General features: G+C 47.1%; 1 protein-coding gene across 2 annotated transcripts in view; it reads right to left on the reverse strand.

Annotated features, from left to right (window-relative positions):
• Nucleotides 1-15,012, reverse strand: part of LOC129709942 (tyrosine-protein kinase fyna) — a 98,952-nt gene that overhangs the window by 43,601 nt on the left and 40,339 nt on the right. For both annotated transcript variants that reach the window (XM_055656644.1, XM_055656645.1), the window contains exon 2: nucleotides 9,035-9,099. The gene's annotated coding sequence lies outside the window, so the exon portion shown is untranslated. The remainder of the gene's footprint in view (nucleotides 1-9,034; nucleotides 9,100-15,012) is intronic.

Below are 15,012 nucleotides of genomic sequence, written 5' to 3' on the forward strand. Positions count from 1 at the left end.
TGTACCCGTCCAAATGACCCCAGTCCTGGTAAAGACCTTATGGGAATTGGAAAGGGTGCAGGTGTTTCAGAAGGAACTGCAGATGCTGGAAAAACTGAAGGGTAGACAAAAACGCTGGAGAAACTCAGCGGGTGCAGCAGCTTCTATGGAGCGAAGGAAATAGGCAACGTTTCGGGCCGAAACGTTGCCTATTTCCTTCCTGAAGGGTTTCGGCCCGAAATGTTGCCTATTTCCTTCGCTCCATAGATGCTGCTGCACCCGCTGAGTTTCTCCAGCATTTTTGTCTACCTGCAGAAGGTGTTACCTGGACTTCAATGGATCAACTGCATCAGAATTCCTTTCTTGCATTCAATGCATACAAAAAACTTACCATAGATACAAAGAACTAAGGAACTGCTGATGTCGGTCTGGAAAAGGGACCCCATCTGTGAAACGTCACCTATCCATGTTCTCCACAGTTGCTGCCTGACCCGCTGAGTTACTCCAGCATTTTGTGACTATTCTGGATGCTGGCAACAGTATATTTCCAGAGAGATTAAATATTTTTGTTCATTGACCATTTGGGCACTGCAGAGTTATTTGAGATGATGGAAGCTGGCATCTCTCCACACTCTCCCCACTGTGCACAAGCCCCCCCAAGGTTTCTCCTGATGTCCTTTCCTATTATTAATCCCCCCCTCCCCGCCGATGATCCCACCTGCCTTGGTTACGACGTTGATTCTCCTCCCACTTCTGATCTATAAAACCCGCGGCCACAAACACAATGAAACTGCTGGTGCTGGTTTACACCGAAGATAAGACACAAAATGCTGGAGTAACTCAGCGGGACAGGCAGCGTTTCTGGATGGAAGGAATGGGTGACGTTTCAGGCTGACACCCATCCCTTCAAAGATGCTGCCTGACCGCTGAGTTACTCCAGCACTCTGTGAAACGTCACCTATCCATGTTCTCCACAGATGCTGCCTGACCCACTGAGTTACTCCAGCACTCTGTGAAACGTCACCTATCCATGTTCTCCACAGATGCTGCCTGACCCGCTGAGTTACTCCAGCACTCTGTGAAACGTCACCTATCCATGTTCTCCACAGATGCTGCCTGACCTACTGAGTTATGGTGCAGCAGCATCTATGGAGCGAAGGAAATAGGCAACTTTTCGGGCCGAAACCCTTCTGGAAATAGGCAACGTTTCAGGCCGAAACCCTTATGGGTTTCGGCCCGAAACGTTGCCTATTTCCTTAGCTCCATAGATGCTGCTGCACCCGCTGAGTTACTCCAGCACTCTGTGAAACGTCACCTATCCATGTTCTCCACAGATGCTGCCTGAGTTGATATTTTATCTTTAACATGCTCTTTACCACTGTGGGATCTGCTGTAGCTCCATGCAGGATTTTCGCAGCGGGACACGTTGAAAGGGGATTTTTTTGCAAGATTACAAAATGGGAAATGAAACTAAATATCACACTTATTGCCGGGGCAGTTTCCATTTTTATACATCTGCTGTGTCATTTTTTCCCCCCTCTTTCCTCACGGAAACCGCAGCTGTTATTCTTGGCCGTGGGGCAGTAGCTGAAACATTTGGTCGTGGTGCCAGGAACAGGCGGCGGAGGTTGCCAGAGTTGGGAAACACTGCGTTTACACAAGGCAGGTTCTGACGGAGTTAGCTACACACTTGTGTTCACTCTTGCTGTAGATGGGCGCTGGCAATGCACAAACTCGAATGGTATGTTGGCTTTCATTGCAAAAGGATATGAGTATAGGAGCAGGGAGGTTCTACTGCAGTTGTACAGGGTCTTGGTGAGACCACACCTGGAGTATTGTGTACAGTTTTGGTCTCCAAATCTGAGGAAGGACATTATTGCCATAGAGGGAGTGCAGAGACGGTTCACCAGACTGATTCCTGGGATGTCAGGACTGTCTTATGAAGAAAGACTGGATAGACTTGGTTTATACTCTCTAGAATTTAGGAGATTGATAGGGGATCTTATAGAAACTCACAAAATTCTTAAGGGGTTGGACAGGCTAGATGCAGGAAGATTGTTCCCGATGTTGGGGAAGTCCAGGACAAGGGGTCACAGCTTAAGGATAAGGGGGAAATCCTTTAAAACCGAGATGAGAAGAACTTTTTTTCACACAGAGTGGTGAATCTCTGGAACTCTCTGCCGCAGAGGGTAGTTGAGGCCAGTTCATTGGCTATATTTAAGAGGGAGTTAGATGTGGCCCTTGTGGCTAAAGGGGATCAGGGGGTATGGAGAGAAGGCAGGTACGGGATACTGAGTTGGATGATCAGGCATGATCATATTGAATGGCGGCGCAGGCTCGAAGGGCCGAATGGCCTCTACTCCTGCACCTAATTTCTATGTTTCTATATCAGTACATTCCACTGATACAACAGGAGCAACACGGTGGTGCAGCGGTAGAGTTGCTGCTTTACAACACTTACAGCTCCCCAAGACCCGGGTTCGATCCCAGCCACTGCCTTATGGAGTTTAAACTGCCTTTGGTTTCCTCCACACTCCAAAGTCGTACAAGTTTGTTGGTTAATTGACTTGTAATAAATGTAAATTGTCCCCAGTGTGTGTAGGACAGTGTTACTGTGCAGGGATCGGGATCGAACCCAGGTCTCCAGCGCTGTAAGGCAGCAACTCAGCAACACAACCGCTGCACCACCGTACCACTGCTCACCCATTATTAATTTAGTGTTTAATTGATGATGCGATATTTATGTGAGTGTTGCTGTGTTAATGGGCCTGTATGTCCACAAACATACTATGTGTACATCCCACCAGCTTGCAATTACAACCTTACCCAGTGTGTGTGCATTCATACTCTCAATATCTCTCTCTCTCTCTCTCTCTCCTCCTCTCCCTCTATCTCTCTATCTTGGAATTCTCTCTCTCTCTCTCTCCCTCTCTCTCTCCCCCTCTCTCTCCCTCCCTCTCTCTCCTCCCTCTCTCTCTCTCTCTCTCTCTCCCTCCCCTCTCTCTCTCTCTCTCTCTCTCCTCCTCCTCCCTCCCCCTCCCTCTCTCCTCTCTTCCTCTCTCCCTCTCTGTATCTGTCTCTCTCTCCTCCTCCCCCTCCCTCCCTCCCTCTCTCCTCTCCTCCCTCTCTCTCTCCTCCTCCCTCCCTCCCTCTCCTCTCCTCCCTCCCTCCCTCTCCCTCCCTCTCTCTCCTCTCTCTCTCCTCCCTCCCTCTTCCTTCCACCCTCTGTCCCTCTCTCCCTCTCCCTCTCTCCCTCTTTCTCTCTCTCTCCTCTCCTCCTCCCTCCCTCTCTCTCTCCCTCCTCCTCCCTCCCTCCCTCTCTCCTCTCTACATGTTATTATTTTGTTCACAAATCACTCAGTTCAAGTCCTGACAAACCAACAGGTTGGATCCGGATACAAATCATCTTCGTTGGGTCAAAGGTTGTGAATAAGCCGCGAGGCTTTTTCTTCAGATCCGGTCAGGAAACTCAAACGCTCAGAAAAGCCGAGACCTTTGAACGGAGCCACAGTCATCCCACTCACTGTTGCCGTGGAAACACGCTCACTGAGTAATTGTAGCTGTCAGAAATATAGAGCAAGTGGGAAAATATCATCTGGTGCATTGTAGATCTCCTCTATAAAAAGACTGGCTCTAGAGAGAAGCGAGGCTGCAGGAAGGAACTGCAGATGCTGGTTTATTACAGAAGATAAACACAAAGTGCTGGAGTAACTCAGTGGGACAGGCAGCGTCTCTGGAGAGAAGGAACGGGTGACGTTTCGGGTCGAGACCCTTCTTCAGGCTTGAGATAATAATGTCCCAGTGAACGAAACTCCATCTACATGGGAATCCCGTTCCCTGCCACAGTCATCGAACCCATGCCCCCTGCGTGTTCCTGCCCCCAGCTTATGGAAGGGCCGTTCAGGAGCTTGACAACAGAAGGGCAGAAGCTGTTCCTGAGTGTGGTGGTGCACGCTGTACCTTTTGCCGGACGGGAGCGGGGAGAAGAGGGAATGGCCGGGGTGGGACACGTCTTTGAGCATTTGCCTGCTTTTCTGAAAGTAATATTTAACCAGGAGGAACACAACCTCATATTACGCTTGGGTAGTTTACACCCCAGCGGTATGAACATTGACTTCTCTAACTTCAAATATCCCCGGCTTCCTCTCTCTCTCCATCCCCTCCCCTTATCCCACCAGTCTTACTGTCTCCGACTACATTTTATCTCTGTACTGCCCACTCCCCTGACACCAGTCTGAAGAAGGGTCCCCCATACCTTCTCTCCACAGATGCTGCCTGTCCCGCTGAGTTACTCCAGCATTTTCTGCGTCCATTCAGAACCTGAAACCTCATCTCCCCATTCCTTCCACAGATGCTGCCTGACCCACTGAGCTCTTCCAGTACTTTGTGTTTTACTGCTGCAGGCTGCTTTTGGGGGTGGCACGATGGCACAGCAGTAGAGCTACTACCCCTCAGTGCCAGAGACCCGGGTTCGATCCTGACTACGGGTGCTGTCTGTACGGAGTTTGCACGTTCTCCCCGTGACCTGCGTGGGTTTTCTCCGAGATCTTCGGTTTCCTCCCACACTCCAAAGGTACAGGTTTGTAGGTAAATTGACTTGGCATAAATGTAAAATTGTCTCCAGTGTGTGTAGGATAGTGTTAATGTGTGGGGATCACTGGTCAGTGCAGAGTCGATGGGCCGAAGGGCCTGTATCTCTAAACTAAACTAAACCATATTAAGTTTAGGACGTTCTTGCTATTGAGGGAGTGCAGCGTAGGTTCACCAGGTTAATTCCCAGGATGGCAGGATTACCATATAACCATATAACAATTACAGCACGGAAACAGGCCATCTCGGCCCTACAAGTCCGTGCCGAACAACTTTTTTTCCCCTTAGTCCCACCTGCCTGCACTCATACCATAACCCTCCATTCCCTTCTCATCCATATGCCTATCCAATTTATTTTTAAATGATACCAATGAACCTGCCTCCACCACTTCCACTGGAAGCTCCTTCCACACCGCTACCACTCTCTGAGTAAAGAAGTTCCCCCTCATATTACCCCTAAACTTCTGTCCCTTAATTCTGAAGTCATGTCCTCTTGTTTGAATCTTCCCTATTCTCAAAGGGAAAAGCTTGTCCACATCAACTCTGTCTATCCCTCTCATCATTTTAAAGACCTCTATCAAGTCCCCCCTTAACCTTCTGCGCTCCAGAGAATAAAGACCTAACTTATTCAACCTATCTCTGTAACTTAGTTGTGAAAACCCAGGCAACATTCTAGTAAATCTCCTCTGTACTCCGTATGGTGTACATATGGTGAAAGAATGGAGCGGCTGGGCCTGTATACTCTGGAATTTAGAAGGATGAGAGGGCATCTTATAGAAACATAAAATTCGTAAGGGATTGGACAGGCTATTGGGGGAGTCCAGAACCAGGTGCCACAGTTTAAGAATAAAAGGTAGGCTTTTAGAACTGAGATGAGGAAACATTTTTTCACCCAGAGTTGTGAATTTGTAGAAGGTGGAGGCCGATTTACTGTACCCATTCAAGAGAGAGCTCTTAGGGCTAGAGGAATCAGAGGATATGGGGAGTAGGCAGGAGAGGGGTACTGATTGTGGATGATCAGCCATGATCACATTGAATGGCGGTGCTGGCTCGAAGGGCCGAATGGCCTACTCCTGCACCTATTGTCTATGTTTCTATCTTTGTATTGTGGTCCATCAGTAAGTATGTGTCTGTATTTGTGCAGTCCATCTGCAAGGCCCACACAGACATCGTACACATGTTCAGGAAGACACGCACACGTGTGTAGGGAGTAAACAACATGGACACATACATGTTATTCACATGTTGCCGCAATCTTTGCAAAACGTGAATCTCCGGTGCCAAATAAAACTCAATTTGAGTTTCCGACCTCGAGCTCGACTGAAATTATCTTTTTGTGCTTTTCCCAAATCACGTTTTAAAATACAAAACACAGCTTTGTAAATGGTAATAAGTGGCCTACATTTCAAATCCACAGTGACTTTAAATAATTCTGCCAATTGACACAGCCGCATTTATAAGATACCACTCCATCAACGTACTTTAATGAAACCATTGTTATTCCCTGACATTTTGCCTCAAGTACTTTCCTGCCATTTTCAAAATCTATTTTAAAGCACCAGAGTCATCCAACTGTGAATAAAATCATTAGGCAGAAGGCTTGGACCAGTACAGTATAGGAACAGGCCCTTCGGCCCTCAATGTCCATGCTGAATTTAAACTGATCCCCTCTGCCTGCAAGTGTTCCGTATCCCTCCATTCCCTGCAAACATAGAAACATAGAAATTAGGTGCAGGAGTAGAGGCCATTCGGCCCTTCGAGCCTGCACCGCCATTCAATATGATCATGGCTGATCATCCAACTCAGTATCCCATCCCTGCCTTCTCTCCATACCCCCTGATCCCTTTAGCCACAAGGGCCACATCTAACTCCCTCTTAAATATAGCCAATGAACTGGCCTCAACTACCCTCTGTGGCAGAGAGTTCCAGAGATTCACCACTCTCTGTGTGAAAAAAGTTCTTCTCATCTCGGTTTTAAAGGATTTCCCCCTTATCCTTAAACTGTGACCCCTTGTCCTGGACTTCCCCAACATCGGGAGCAATCTTCCTACATCTAGCCTGCCCAACCCCTTAAGAATGTTATAAGTTTCTATAAGATCCCCTCTCAATCTCCTAAACTTCTAGAGAGTATAAACCAAGTCTATCCAGTCTTTCTTCATAAGACAGTCCTGACATCCCAGGAATCAGTCTGGTGAACCTTCTATGCACTCCCTCTATGGCAATAATGTCCTTCCTCAGATTAGGAGACCAAAACTGCACGCAATACTCCAGGTGTGATCTCACCAAGACCCTGTACAACTGCAGTAGAACCTCCCTGCTCCTATACTCAAATCCTTTTGCAATGAAAGCTAACATACCATTCACTTTCTTTACACCTGCCCTACCTTCAATGACTGGTGTACCATGACAACCAGGTCTCGCTGCATCTCCCCCTTTCCCAATCGGCCACCATTTAGATAATAACCATGCGTCTATCCAAAAGCACCCGATACACCACTATCGTATCTGTCCCCACCCCAACCCCAGGCACCCACCACCCTCTGTGTAAAATAACTTGCCCCAAATCTCATTTAAACATCACCCCTCCCACCTTAACGCTCTGCCCCCCTCTAGTTTTTGACATTCATAAGTTCTAGCAGCAGAATGAGGCCATTCTGCCCATCACGTCTACTGGCCCTGGGAAAAAAAAAGGTTGTGGCTGTCTACCCCATCCATGCCTCTCATTATTGGATACACTTCGAGCAGGTTTGCCCTCAATCATTTAACACAAAGCAACAAAAATATATATTCTCTCCCACCGGTCACGGTGGCGCATTGGTAGAGTTACTCCCGTACAGCGAATGCAGCGCCGGAGACACGGGATCGATCCCGACTACGGAGTTTGTGCGCACGTTCTCCCCGTGACCTGCGTGGGTTTTCCCTGAGATCTTCGGTTTCCTCCCACACTCCAAAGACGTGCAGGTTTGTAGGTTGGTCGGCTTGGTCAATGTAAAATTGTCCCTGGTGGGTGTAGAATGCGGGGATCGCTGGTCAGCACGGACCTGGTGGGCTGAAGGGCCTGTTTCATAGAAACATACAAAATAGGTGCAGGAGTAGGCCATTCGGCCCTTCGAGCCTGCACCGCCATTCAATATGATCATGGCTGATCATCCAACTCAGTATCCCGTACCTGCCTTCTCTCCATACCCCCTGATCCCCTTAGCCACAAGGGCCACATCTAACTCCCTCTTAAATATAGCCAATGAACTGGCCTCAACTACCGTCTGTGGCAGAGAGTTCCAGAGATTCACCACTCTCTGTGTGAAAAAAGTTCTTCTCATCTCGGTTTTAAAGAATTTCCCCCTTATCCTTAAACTGTGACCCCATGTCCTGGACTTCCCCAACATCGGGAGGAATCTTCCTGCATCTAGCCTGTCCAACCCTTAAGAATTTTGTAAGTTTCTATAAGATCCCCTCTCAATCTCCTAAATTCTAGAGAGTATAAACCAAGTCTATCCAGTCTTTCTTCATAAGACAGTCCTGACATCCCAGGAATCAGTCTGGTGAACCGTCTCTGCACTCCCTCTATGGCAATAATGTCCTTCCTCAGATTTGGAGACCAAAACTGTACGCAATACTCCAGGTGTGGTCTCACCAAGACCCTGTTTCCGTGCTGTATCTCGAAACAAAACTAAACTAAACATTCTCCACCAAATGTCTCACAAAGGCAGTGACTTTGGGCAGTAGCGTTACAGAATTAGACTTTAGAGATACAGCCTGGAGTCAGGCCCTTCGGCCCACCTAATTAGCGCTGACCAGCATGCACACTAGCACTATCCTACACACACACACGCTAGGGACAATTTACAACTTTGCTAATGCCAATTAACCTACAAATCTGCACGCCTTTGTAGTGTGGGAGGAAACCGGAGCACCCGGAGAAAAGCCACGCAGGTCACGGGGAGAACGTGCAAACTCCGTACAGACAGCACCCGTAGTCAGGATCGAACCCGGGTCTCTGGCGCTGTGAGGCAGCAGCTCTACCCGCTGTGGTACCGTGCCATCCTGATGTCAATCTTCTTTTGTTGGGCCTGGCTAACTATAAGATCTACAGCTGGGTAGACAAAAGTGCTGGAGAAACTCAGCGGGTGCAGCAGCATCTATGGAGCGAAGGAAATGGGCAACGTTTTGGGACGAAACCCTTCAGGAAGGAAATAGGTAACGTTTCGGGACGAAACCCGGAAGGGTTTCGTCCCGAAACGTTGCCTATTTCCTTCGCTCCATAGATGCTGCTGCACCCGCTGAGTTTCTCCAGCACTTTTGTCTACCTTCGATTTTCCAGCATCTGCAGTTCCTTCTCAAACAAAGATCTACAGCTGAATTGTCAAAGATGCCGGATATGTGTAACGGCAGATGAGGGGACAGGTGACATATTGTTCTGGAAGCACAGACTGATTGTGTGTAGCTGGCCTTTGGCTGGACTGACCTTAGCAAATATCCACCAACATTCACATCAGCTGTACCTGGTGATCTGGAACCTGTCACGGAAACCTGGAACAAAAATCAAAGCCGCCGTTAACTATTCGCCAATATTCATCATTAGTAATCATTTTAAAGATGCATTTTATGTCCGGATTACTGTCAGGATTAATTCATCAATTGAACTAAATGACCAATAATTGTGTAAATCACCAAGTGGTGAAGGAACAAAGAACTGCAGATGCTGGTTAGTACACAAAAGGACACAGAGTGCTGGAGTAACTCAGGTACACAAAAGGACACAGAGTGCTGGAGTAACTCAGTGGGTCAGGCAGCATCTGTGGAGAACATGGATAGGTGACGTTTCACAGAGTGCTGGAGTAACTCAGCGGGTCAGGCAGCATCTGTGGAGAACATGGATAGGTGACGTTTCACAGAGTGTTGGAGTAACTCAGCGGGTCAGGCAGCATCTATGGAGAACACGGATAGGTGACGTTTCACAGAGTGATGGAGTAACTCAGCGGGTCAGGCAGCATCTGTGGAGAACATGGATAGGTGACGTTTCACAGAGTGCTGGAGTAACTCAGCGGGTCAGGCAGCATCTGTGGAGAACATGGATAGGTGATGTTTCACAAAGTGCTGGAGTAACTCAGCGGGTGCAGCAGCATCTATGGAGCTAAGGAAATAGGTAACGTTTCGGGTCGAAACCCTTCCGGGTTTCGGCCCGAAACGTTGCCTATTTCCAGAAGGGTTTCGGCCCGAAAAGTTGCCTATTTCCATCGCTCCATAGATGCTGTTGCACCTTAACTCAGCGGGTCAGGCAGCATTTGTGGAGAACGTGGATAGGTGACGTTTCACAGAGTGCTGGAGTAACTCAGCGGGTCAGGCAGCATCTGTGGAGAACATGGATAGGTGACGTTTCACAGAGTGCTGGAGTAACTCAGCGGGTCAGGCATCATAAGAGCGCAAGAAACCATTGTCGCTGCGATGGACTCCAGCGACACTTCACAAAGACCGCCAACATAATGAAGGACCAAGTAGTTGCGGCAATTTAAACACACCTGGGCAGGTACATGGATAGCAAGGATTCAGAAGGGCTAAGGGCTAAACTCAAATGGGACTATCGCAGATGTGGCATGATCAGCATGGACACATCGGGCCGAAGGGCCTGTTTCCGTTCTGTACGACACTTCAAGACTTTGGAGCATAAATAGGCCGTTTGGCCCATCGAATTTGCTCCATTCGATCATGCCCCATCTATTTTTCCCTCTCAACCCCATTCTCCTGCCTTCTCCCCATAACCTTTGATACCCGTACTAATCAAGAATCTGCCAATCTCCACTTTAAAAATGACTTGGCCTCCACAGCCGTCTGTGGCAATGAATTCCACAGATTCACCGCCCTCCGGCTAAAGAAATTCCTCCTCATCTCCTTTCTAAAGGCACGTCATTTTATTCTTTATCCAGGCCTTTCACTATTCGGCAAGTTTCAATGACAATGAGACTGTATGATTCTACGATAGAAGGTCACAGCAAGTGGCACAAGCTGAGATTAGCGTGGAGCGATTGGAGAACGTAAGTATGGTTTTATATTAGTAGAAAGGAACTGCAGATACTGGTTTGCACCGAAGATAGACACAACAAGCTGGAGTAACTCAGCGGGACAGGCAGCATCTCTGGAGAGAAGGAATGGGTGACTATTCGGGTCGAGACCCTTCTTCAGACTGAGAGTCAGGGGAAAGGGGAACAAGATATATAGCCAGTGATGTAGAGAGATACTGAGCGATGAATTAAAGATATACAAAAAAAGGAATAATGATATAGAAACATAGAAACATAGAAATTAGGTGCAGGAGTAGGCCATTCGGCCCTTCGAGCCTGCACCGCCATTCAATATGATCATAGCTGATCATCCAACTCAGTATCCCGTACCTGCCTTCTCTCCATACCGTCTGATCCCCTTGGCCACAAGGGCCACATCTAACTCCCTCTTAAATATAGCCAATGAACTGTGGCCTCAACTACCCTCCGTGGCAGAGAGTTCCAGAGATTCACCACTCTCTGTGTGAAAAAAGTTCTCCTCATCTCGGTTTTAAAGGATTTCCCCCTTATCCTTAAGCTGTGACCCCTTGTCCTGGACTTCCCCAACATCGGGAACAATCTTCCTGCATCTAGCCTGTCCAACCCCTTAAGAATTTTGTAAGTTTCTATAAGATCCCCTCTCAATCTCCTAAATTCTAGAGAGTATAAACCAAGTCTATCCAGTCTTTCTTCATAAGACAGTCCTGACATCCCAGGAATCAGTCTGGTGAACCTTCTCTGCACTCCCTCTATGGCAATAATGTCCTTCCTCAGATTTGGAGACCAAAACTGCACGCAATACTCCAGGTGTGGTCTCACCAAGAAAAGGAAATGGAAAGAACCCATTGCTAGCTGTTTGCTGGGTGAGAATGAGAAGCTGGTGCTACTTGGGTGGGGGAGGGATGGAGAGAGAGGGAATGCTTGAATTTAGAGAAATCAGGCAGAGTCTCTGGAGAGAAAGAATGGGTGACGTTACGGGTATGAAGAAGGGTCTCGACACACTGAGTTACTCCTGCATTTTGTGTCCATCTAAGGCAGTGGTTCCCAACCTTTTTTTGGCCATGCCCCACCTAATCACCTCTAAAATCCTGATGCCCCCCCAACATCGGGAGCAATCTTCCTGCATCTAGCCTGTCCAACCCCTTAAGAATTTTGTAAGTTTCTATAAGATCTCTTGTTTTCACACCTTATACTTCCATATCTCTATGTCTCCGCCTCCCCTTTTCCCCTCCCCTCCCCAGCTCTCCCACAGCTCACTGTCTCCACCTCTTCCTTTCTTCTTCCCGCCCCGCCCCAAAACCCTTCAGGAAGGAAATAGGTAACGTTTCGGGCCGAAACCCTTCGGGTTTCGTCCCGAAACGTTGCCTATTTCCTTCGCTCCATAGATGCTGCCTGACCCGCTGAGTTTCTCCATGTGGTGACAAGATAATTCTTATCATTTAAAAAGTGAACTCAGTTTCAGCTGAAGAAGCTTAAAACGCCAATACCTTGGTTTAAACAAGCTTCAAAAGAACATGGCATCCATGAAAAAGAAAAATGAAATAAAACAAAAGACAGTTAAAGTTCTGAGCAAGAAATTACTAAAAAAAAATTGTCGGTAGCAGGCGGTATTAAAATAATAATAATGATATATATGATAATTAAAGAGTATTCACAGGTAATAAAGAGAGAGAACATTTCTATATTAGAATATTGAAATATTTGTGGATTGTCTCGTACGAAAACAGCAAATTAAAGTTTCAAAATTCAAAAGTTTACCTGATGGAAAATCCAAAAAAATAAAAATCGAAAATTTGGACCCAGACCTCAATTGCCCCCCTTAAAAATCAAATTGCCCCCCTGTGGGGCGTACACCCCACGTTGGGAACCACTGATCTAAGGTTTGATATTTTCTGCTCCATAGCTACTGTTTATATTTTAATATTTACTATTTCCTTTGCAATTGCTTTCAGTTCAAATCAAAAGGTCCCTGGTTCAAATCCAGGTGCCTCCTCATATTACCTCTTTAATGCATTTCGTTGTCTCTGTACTGTACACTGACAATGACAATTACAATTGAATCTGAATCTGAATCTGATCTGCTTTCAGTTCTGTGGGGGGGGTGAACATTCAGTGCGGACTCCTGCTTCACCATTCACATGGCAGAAACCAAGTAGGAAGTTGCTAAATAATAAACCCCCCTTCATGTAAATAAAAACACATTTCTTGCAAAATACTGCACTGCAAATATCTCCTGATGGAATCAAGGAAGAGGGCACACCCAATGCCATTTCCTTTTGTTTCAGAACGAACTGCAGATGCTGGAAAAATCTAAAGTAGACATAAAAAGCTGGAGAAACTCAGCGGGTGCGGCAGCATCTATGGAGCGAAGGAAATGGGCAACGTTTCGGGACGAAACCCTTACGGGTTTAGCGGCTCGAAACGTTACCTATTTCCTTCCTGAAGGGTTTCGGGAGGGGGGGGGGAAGAAGAAAGGAAGAGGCGGAGACAGTGAGCTGTGGGAGAGCTGGGAAGGGGAGGGGAAAAGGGGAGGCGGAGACATAGAGATATGGAAGTATAAGGTGTGAAAACAAGAGATCTTATAGAAACTTACAAAATTCTTAAGGGGTTGGACAGGCTAGATGCAGGAAGATTGCTCCCGATATTGGGGAAGTCCAGGACAAGGGGTCACAGCTTAAGGATAAGTGGGAAATCCTTTAAAACCGAGATGAGAAGAACTTTTTTCATACAGAGAGTGGTGAATCTCTGGAACTCTCTGCCACAGAAGGGTAGTCGAGGCCACAGTTCATTGGCTATATTTAAGAGGGAGTTAGATGTGGCCCTTGAGGCTAAAGGGATCAGAGGGTATGGAGAGAAGGCAGGTACGGGATACTGAGTTGGATGATCAGCCATGATCATATTGAATGGCGGTGCAGGCTCGAAGGGCCGAATGGCCTCTACTCCTGCACCTAATTTCTATGTTTCTATGTTAAGAGATCAAAGGTGACAAAATTGAAGGAAAATCTAGATCTGATCGTCTGAAGAAGGGTTTCGGCCCGAAACGTTGCCTATTTCCTTCGCTCCATAGACGCTGCTGCACCCGCTGAGTTTCTCCAGCATTTTATGTCTACCGTAGATCTGATCATTGTTAGCTCGGGGAAGGTGACACCTTCAATGATCCATTCGACATTTTCCTTGACCATTGTCCCTTTGATCTCTTGTTTTCACACCTTACCCTTCCATATTTCTCTCTCTCCCCCAACTCTCAGTCTGAAGAAAGTTCTGGACCCAAAACGTCACCCATTCCTTCCCTCCAGAGATGCTGCCTGTCCCGCTGAGTTACTCCAGCACTTTGTGTCTATCTTCGGTGTAAACCAGCATCTGCAGTTCCTTCCCACACAACAGGCCCATTTCACAAATGGACTGTTTACGAATAAGAAAGGGAAACTATTTAATGGAAGAATTCCCACGTATTGATAAGACAGGACAAGGTGATCTTAATTATCGCTGGAATCTAGATTTGAAATTCAAAATTACACATAATTACAAAAATAGTTTGTTTATCTAAACCAAGAACTGTTTAACGTCAAGCCAAGGGTAATATAATCATCAGCGACGGACTCTTTCTCAGTACCAAAACATTTGTACTCATTATGTTGTGTAGAAGACTTTTAGATGTAAGCGGATGGATTGCACGGTGGCGCAGCGCTTCACAGCGCCGGAGACCCGGGTTCGATCCCGACTACGGGTGCTGTCTGTGCGGAGTTTGCACGTTCTCCCCGTGACTTTTCTCCGAGATCTTCCGTTTCCTCCCACACTTCAAAGACGTGCAGGTTTGCAGGTTAATTGGATTTGGTATCATTGTAAATTGTCCCTAGTGTGTGTGTGTGTGTGTGGGATAGAGTTAGTGTGCGGGGATCGCTGGTCAGCACGGACCTAGTGGGCCGAATGGCCTGTTCCCGCACTGTATCTCTAAACTAAATTAAACTTTGTGCAATGCCTCACTAAAGAAATCAGTAATTCTACTTGAACTGCATCAACACGTTGCAGGTGACACCAGTGAAGTGGATAGTACAAGCAATGTAACGTCACCTATCCATGTTCTCCACAGATGCTGCCTGACCCGCTGAGTTACTCCAGCACTCTGTGTAACGTCACCTATCCATGTTCTCCACAGATGCTGCCTGACCCGCTGAGTTATGGTGCAGCAGCATCTATGGAGCTAAGGAAATAGGCAACGTTTCGGGCCGAAACCCTTCTGGAAATAGGCAACGTTTCGGGCCGAAACCCGGAAGGGTTTCGACCCGAAACGTTACCTATTTCCTTAGCTCCATAGATGCTGCCTGACCCGCTGAGTTACTCCAGTATTTTGTGTATTCACAATATCTGCACCTCCTTGTTTCTGCATTGTGTTCCTGTGTTGTTT

This window comes from Leucoraja erinacea, chromosome 26 (assembly GCF_028641065.1).
Source record: "Leucoraja erinacea ecotype New England chromosome 26, Leri_hhj_1, whole genome shotgun sequence".
NCBI lineage: Eukaryota > Metazoa > Chordata > Chondrichthyes > Rajiformes > Rajidae > Leucoraja > Leucoraja erinaceus.